Genomic DNA, 7,782 nt, shown 5'->3' with positions numbered 1-7,782 from the left:
ACTTCTAGACAAACAGGGAGAACTGCCGCCAAAACAGAAAACGTGAAGTGGATTGTGGTAACCGTGACTGAGGTTGCCATATGTAAAGCTAGTCACTGACAACGCCACCTCCTGCTAAGGGGCAGGAGGAACCCGTGGACCCTAAATGTAAGTCGTGGATTGATTTTAAAGCTTCCCTTAATCGGTTCAATTGTGACAGAGGCATGAATTCCAAAAACATAACACAGCTTTATTTAACAAGTGTTTGGAAACCGTTTAAAATATCGATTCATGTAAAGTATAAAAATGACAAATATAATTCAATACATATATAAGTTACCCTCCTCAGTTGGGCAGGCCCGGTCCGCTGGGTTGCAGTGCCTGCTAATCGTGAGGGACAAAAACAAGAAAAGCCACACACCAAAACAACATAAGCATGCAATATTTAAACCACAATCTCTATAAAATAATAACAGTGAGATATTTAGCATACAGAAAAGAAAGTGTCACGCCGTGCAGTCCCTAAACTGAAGGCAGGCAGCGTTCCACCCGGGCCCAGGCCTACGCCGCAGAGGAGCGCAACCTACAACACAAATAATAAAATGATTATACTGCCATACACTGCACATGAAGAAAATGAACAAGAAAATACACAAGGAACACTATAGGACAGTGGCTTGCCTGGTCCTTTTGAAAAGGAAACAACATAACATGTTAGTTGCCAGCCTCATTCACCAACTCAATATAAAATGAAAGAGTTAAAAACAAGGCATACTTCCACAGAGTAGATTTCCAACTCAGCTTAATCCTCCCGGGGAAATGGTCACTTAATATCCCGGGTAGCTGGGCCGGTTGTGTACATTAAGCTCTGTAAAACACATAAATAAGTTGCTTAAAACACAATTAAAAACGTCGGTTTAAAAACACCATTTAAAAGCAAATTACTCATAACAGACCCGGTCTTGTGCCTGTCGTGAGAGTTGCCCTCCGTCAATGGTAAACTCTCGTCTTGCACTCGCCCTAATAAAACCAAACTAAATGAGCCACTTGCATAAGTTAATTTAAAAGACCATAAAACCACCTTAAAACTGTTATTCCTACCTTTGTGAGAGGGAGAAGACCAGTGACAAGCAGCCAAGAGAGACTTTTTTTTGAACTGACGGCAAACTTTTTATGGCTTCCTGTTTACCTGGTCACCGGTCATGTGACCGCATCAGGTGACACCGTCAGGTGACAATGACGTCAGATTCCCACATTCACCCCATCAAAAAGTGTCGTCGCCCCGACGACAAGTTACTCACAACCAGGGTCTAAACAAGTGGGCATTAACCATTTCAGGCACCCGGGGAGCAGCCGCCCTTACCACACCCATTGCGTTGTTGCTAGTCACTGTGGACCTTGGAAGGTTATGTGGGTTTAGGTTTCTTCCAGCAGTAGACCGGGTTGTTCTTCTGGGAGCTGATGCCTCTCTTTGGGATGGTAGTGCCTCCTGCCTACCAGGGAGTATGATTGAATCGCCATTGACTGCACCTGGGTTGCTGGATGTTCTGTTGGGGAAGGGCTGTGGGACATCCTGTGGAGTTGAATCAGGGCTTTGAGGGAGTCTTCTTTTACTTCTCCAACCCAGGATCTCTTCATCTTCACTACTGCCGGAGTCACTGGCAGGGATGTCTTGGTTGCTGGACGACAGACATGGGTTAGGTGTCATTGGTGCAGATGGTAGAATTTCAAGATGCGCTGCCCTCATCTCGGCCCTATGCACCCGCCGAACATCAGCAGTGCCATCAGCTCTGGTAATGGTGTACGGCCCACCAGACTCAGTGGGCACTCTAACCACCAGATAAAGAACTGGTGAGCAGACATCCTGGATCTTGCGACGACCTTTACATTGATGATCCTTCAAGTAGACCAGCTGTCCTTCTGTAAAACCTGCATCGCGTGCCTGCTGGTTGTGATGTTGCTGTCGGTAGTCTGCTGCCTGTTGTAGGTTCTTTCGTGTCAAGTCTCTTGCTACTTGTAGCCGTTCCCGATGCTGCTGGACCCACTCATCCCAGGAACTGGTTGTGTCTTCTGGGGTACCTTCTCCCAAGAGAAAATCTGCAGGGACCCGTGGTGGAACACCAAACATTAAGCTATAAGGGGTATTCCCAGTCGAGCGATGTGCCGAGGTGTTGTATGCCCACACTAGCTGGGAGATGTACTTTGGCCATACACGCTTCTTCTCCGGGGGAAAAGATCGGAGCAGGTCGTGAAGTGTCCGGTTAAATCTCTCACATTGGCCATTTCCCTGTGGATGGTATGGCCGCAGTCCTGGACTTCACAATCCCATATAACTGGCAAACATGCCAGATGAGGGCACTCTCAAAGTTTCTCCCCTGATCAGAGCGTATTCTCTTTGGTACACCGAACCGGTTGAACCAGCTGTCGACTAGGACTTTCGCTACCGTAAGAGCAGTCTGGTCCTTAGTTGGCACCGCCTGCGTGTATTTCGAGAACACGTCGGTCATGACAAGCACATTCTCTTTACCGTCAGTTGCAGGCTCCAGCAAGGTGAAATCTATGGCCAGTATCTCCATTGGTTGGGTGGCCAACAGAGTACCCTGGTAGGTCTTCACCCCAGGCTGGACAGCTTTCGACAATAGACAGCGTTGGCAACTCCGACAGTGGTTCTCTATATCAGCCCCCATACCAGGCCAGTAATATCGCTGCCTGGCCAGGTCAGTGGTCCGTCGCACCCCCTGGTGTCCATGTTTGTCGTGGAGGTTATTTAAAAGTTCTTCGTGCAGGCACATGGGCAGAAGCAGTTGTGCATAGACTTCCCCATGAGGGGCTGTGACCTGCCTATACAGTACACCCTCTTTTTCCAGGATGCGATCCCATTGCTGGACAAGACGCTTGACATCCTTTGAGAGTAGTAACCTCTCTTCCTTATTTGCTGGTTTTCCTCTTTTCCAGAATGAAAGAAAGACTTCAATGGTGAGGTCAGCACCTTGCAGTGTAGCCAGATCGTCTGGTGATCTGCTTGGGAAGACTCCGATTTGCTGCTGTGCCACTACCACCGGTTTCTCGACGTCAGGCGAAATATTTGAGGAGGTGTTGGCATGTTGGTTCGGCTGCTCTTGAGGCACATCCTGGTCACTGTACTGGCGAGAGAGAGAGTCAGCATTTCCATTGTTTCTTCCAGATTTGTAATGCACAGTGAAGTCAAAAGCTGCTAATTGAGCTGCCCATCTTTGCTCAGTGGCCCCCAGCTTAATGTTCTGAAAATGGCTTAGGGGATTGTTATCAGTGTACACTGTGCACTTACTGCCCAACAAATATTCCCTGAATCTCTCTGATATTGCCCACTTCAGTGCCAGGAACTCTAGTTTCATAGAGCTATAGTTCTCCATGTTGCGCTCTGAACCCCTCAGTGAACGACTTGCATAGGCCACTGGTCTTAATTTGCCCTGGTGGTCTTGTGACAGTACAGCTCCTAGTCCCTGATGACTAGCATCCACCTCAAGGACAAAAGGTTTTGTGAAGTCGGCAAAGGCTAAGATGGGTGTACTAGTAAACATCCTCTTCAATTCACTGAAACTGTGATTGCATTCCTCCGTCCACATGGTAGGCAGTACAGCTGCTGGCCTTTTTCTGCTTTCTTTGGCTACTTTGATGACATTTGCCACCAGTTGATGTAGGGGTGCAGCCAATTGTGCAAACCCCTTTACAAAGCAACGGTAATAGCTGCAAAACCCAAGGAAAGATCTTACTTCAGTCACATCTCGGGGTACCCTCCAGTTCTCCACGGCAGAAATCTTGTCTGGATCAGTTGCCACTCCTTCACTGGACACCCGGTGTCCAAGGTACTGCACCTCTTTCTGAAAGAAGTGGCATTTGCTCATTTTGGCCTTCAGGCCTTTCATTTGGAATCTGCTGAGGACCATCTCCAACCGCTGCAGATGCTGTTCTATGGAGGTAGAGAAAACAATGATATCATCCAGATAGAGAAGGACTGACTGAAGGCTATGGTCACCAAATATTCTTTCCATAAGTCTCTGAAAAGTCCCAGGAGCATTACACAAGCCAAAAGGCATTCTCTCAAACTCAAACAGTCCAAAAGGCGTACAAAAGGCCGTCTTGGCTTTATCCTTCTCAGCGACAGGGACCTGATTGTAGCCGCTTGCCAGATCTAATGTGGAGAACCATTGAGCGCCAGCAAGAGCATCCAGAGTTTCCTCGGTGCGGGGTAGTGGGTAGGCATCTTTCCGAGTTTTAGCATTGAGTTGCCGGTAATCCACACACATCCTAATCTCTCCAGTCTTCTTGCGCACCAACACAATGGGGGAAGCATAAGGACTGCTGCTCTCCCGGATGACTTTACTATCAAGCAGCTGCTTAATGTGATCCTTAACTGCCTGCCACTGCGTAGGGGGAATTCGTCTATATCTTTGGCGGACAGGGACCTCATCAAGAAGTGGAATCTCATGTACAATCTCATCAGTACACCCTAGGTCTCCCTCATGTTTAGCGAAGACTTGACTATACTTCCCTATCAGCTCCCTTGCCTGTATTTCTTCTGCGGGTGAAAGCCCTGGCCAACGCAAGGCTGAAATAGTTTCAGAAATGGTAACTGGGGCCTCTGCAACAACCTGTGCGCTGACTACCGTCACGACTTCCTCCACTTCACCCTCCACATGTTCCTCCTCAAAACTCAGTTCTGACCCCTCAATCCCCTCAACAAAATGCAATGTACCCAACACCTGTTTAAAGTGGACTGTAGCTCCGGTGGCTCCCACATTAACCACCGGCACAAAAGCAACACCGTTTTCGACTGTCACTAGGGAAGGGGACAAAAGCAGGCCTGGAGCAAGATCTGAGCCCCCAGGCTCTAAAAGCATGGTGGTGGGCGGAGTGTATGGAATTTTTGGGCAGGTCACCTGCACAAACCTTACTGATCCAGCTGGTATAAACTCCCCAGTCCTGCTGAGGACACGAACACTACCCCCCGGAACTAGTGGGCAGGCCTCGAGTCTGTGACAGTAGCGGAGAGCTGGCCCCCAGCCTGTCTCTGCCTGGATGGCAGACAAAGAGGCAGACAAAGAGGAAAACAATGCATACCCTTGTTGGGCAAATAGCTCTCTGTAGCATTCTGTGATTACATTCATCCCCAAAAGCCCTGGCACATTGTGTTGCTGTAAGGCAGAAGCAGTGTCTTTTAACACCAAGACCCCACGACTTGGAATCTTATTACCCAACACCTGGATATCCAACTCAAGATATCCAACATAGGGAATCTCTAGGCCGTTGGCAGCCTTCAAAGCTAACCACCCGCATGTTTTAAGTTTAGGGGCATCCCAGTGTTGAAACACCTTTTTAAAGAGTGACTCTGTTATGGTTGTGACCATGGAACCTGTGTCCAGCAAACACTTTACCTTTACACCACCCATCTGTACCTCTACCACAGGACATTTACCTATGAGGGGTCTCAGGTTGTTTGCAAGGGGAGGGGCCTGCTTAGGATCACCATCATAAACAATGTGATCATTAGCAATTGATTCTTCTGCAAAACCCATACCTGACGATATTACAGCAGCTGGAGCCGGGTTGCATTCTGGCCGGTCACTGGGTACGCTGGATGCTTGTGGCCTCTGACCCTGGCGACACTGGCGGAGGACATGCCCAGGCTTCCGACAGCGGAGGCAAATGGGTTGGCCATCTGCAGTAAACTGGTAGTTGGGCTTATTGACACGAGAAACAGATTGGTCAAGTACAGTTTCCATCTTAGACAGACCTTTTATAATGCTTTCAATTTGCAACTGCTGTTTCTTAAATAGTTCTTGCAAAGAAACTAGATCTGGTCCAGCCCCAACAGCATGGCAAGCTCCACCTAAATTTACATCTGCCCCACATTGATGTAGCCCAGCTCGAGCATGTCCTGCAGGCCTCTCACCCTCTTCAGCCCACCTGATTCCCTCCTGACGCAGTGATAAAAAAGAAATTGCCGGACGTTGCCTTATGAGACTCTTTAACTCACGGCCATATCCCGCACATACTCCACAAACTGGTCCCTAGCGAGAATATCTGGATCCATCAACCTATTTGGATATGCACGTTTGATAGTCTCAATCATTTCCCACAAAGAATGGGAGAATTCCTTTAAAGACTCGCCCTCTCTTTGTTTTCGATCAAAAAACTGTTTTTGCAGGCTTACAAAGGAGGAGGAACCATACAGCTCTTTCAGAATGACTAAAATTGTATCAGGATTTTCCCTCTCCACCAAAGTACGAAATCTGATTTCAGTTTTTGCTTCCCCCTCCAAATGATCATAAAGAAAGAGGGCCTTCTCTCTAGCAGTCATGTGCCTGTCTCTCAAACATGACTGCAACTGTTCTATCCAATCATATATGGACATGTCAAGCTTAGAGCTGGAGCCTGAAAAGTAGGGACATTTTCTCTCTCTTTGTATGTACACAAAACGCTCAACTTGGGGTGTAGACAAGTTGGGTGATGCTACATTACTGCTCGGAGGTAAGCCACCTGTATTTGCACTGGTAGGAGCTGCATCTGAACTGGCACCTCTTTCTTGGAGTAGATGCTCATTAGCCACACGCAGTCTCTGTACCTCTTCACGCAGAGCAAACAGTTCCCCCACCTCTTGATCAACACTCATTTTTGTAGGTTGGTAAATCACTTTGCAAAAAAAAAGAGAAACAAGTGTTTGAGATATATGCAATACAGTTAAACAGCAATAGGGTCACATTTGTTGTCAATGGCCTTTGGTTTCCATTACAGGCTCATCCACGTCCGAGGGCCTTCGTCCCGTTGTCCAGCGCCAGCCACTGTCGCTATTTCAATAAACAAAACAAACCAAAGAAACCAAAAATACAGGAATTCATGCCTCTTTTAAGTAAATCCTGCCGACAACGCCAAAATGTGGTAACCGTGACTGAGGTTGCCATATGTAAAGCTAGTCACTGACGATTTTAAAGCTTCCCTTAATCGGTTCAATTGTAACAGAGGCATGAATTCCAAAAACATAACACAGCTTTATTTAACAAGTGTTTGGAAACCGTTTAAAATATCGATTCATGTAAAGTATAAAAATGACAAATATAATTCAATACATATATAAGTTACCCTCCTCAGTTGGGCAGGCCCGGTCCGCTGGGTTGCAGTGCCTGCTAATCGTGAGGGACAAAAACAAGAAAAGCCACACACCAAAACAACATAAGCATGCAATATTTAAACCACAATCTCTATAAAATAATAACAGTGAGATATTTAGCATACAGAAAAGAAAGTGTCACGCCGTGCAGTCCCTAAACTGAAGGCAAGGCAAGGCAAGTTTATTTATAGAGCACTTTTCAACGCAAGGCAATTCAAAGTGCTTTACAAAATAAAATAAAAATGAAAGACATTAAGCATTAAAAAAGAAAAGCTAATCAAATAAACATTAAGAAAAAAATACATGGATAAAAGTTACAGTGCAGTCTAAAATATAAATAGTTCAATTAAACATTACAAGAAAAAGTACATGGATAAAAGTTACAGTGCAGTTTAAGATATGAATAGTTCAAAAAAAAACAGCGACAAAAAGAAAAGTCTTCAGCCTGGATTTAAAAGTAGTAAGAGTTGCAGCGGACCTGCAGGTTTCTGGGAGTTTGTTCCAGATATTTGGAGCATAATAACTGAACGCTGCTTTACCATGTTTAGTTCTGACTCTGGGGACAGAAAGCTGACCAGTCCCTGAAGACCTGAGAGATCTGGATGGTTCATAGTTTAGCAGGAGGTCAGTAATGTATTTTGGGCCTAAACCATTCA

The 7,782-nt window shown here is 46.3% G+C and overlaps 1 long non-coding RNA gene across 2 annotated transcripts; it reads right to left on the bottom strand.

Moving 5' to 3' along the window:
* Positions 1–208: 208 nt before the first annotated feature.
* LOC117459523 (uncharacterized) lies at positions 209–7,282 on the bottom strand. 2 transcript variants are annotated; one of them, XR_004553536.2, is made up of 3 exons: positions 5,537–7,282; positions 755–847; positions 209–562 (listed from the first exon to the last, which is right to left on the bottom strand). It is a non-coding gene; the product is annotated as an uncharacterized lncRNA (long non-coding RNA). The 2 variants fall into 2 exon arrangements; XR_011644488.1 differs by having other exon boundaries at positions 209–847.
* Between the last annotated feature and the right edge of the window lie 500 nt (positions 7,283–7,782).

The sequence above is a fragment of the Pseudochaenichthys georgianus genome, chromosome 15 (genome assembly GCF_902827115.2).
Source record: "Pseudochaenichthys georgianus chromosome 15, fPseGeo1.2, whole genome shotgun sequence".
Classification (NCBI taxonomy): domain Eukaryota; kingdom Metazoa; phylum Chordata; class Actinopteri; order Perciformes; family Channichthyidae; genus Pseudochaenichthys; species Pseudochaenichthys georgianus.
This window is presented reverse-complemented; position numbering and strand designations above follow the sequence as displayed.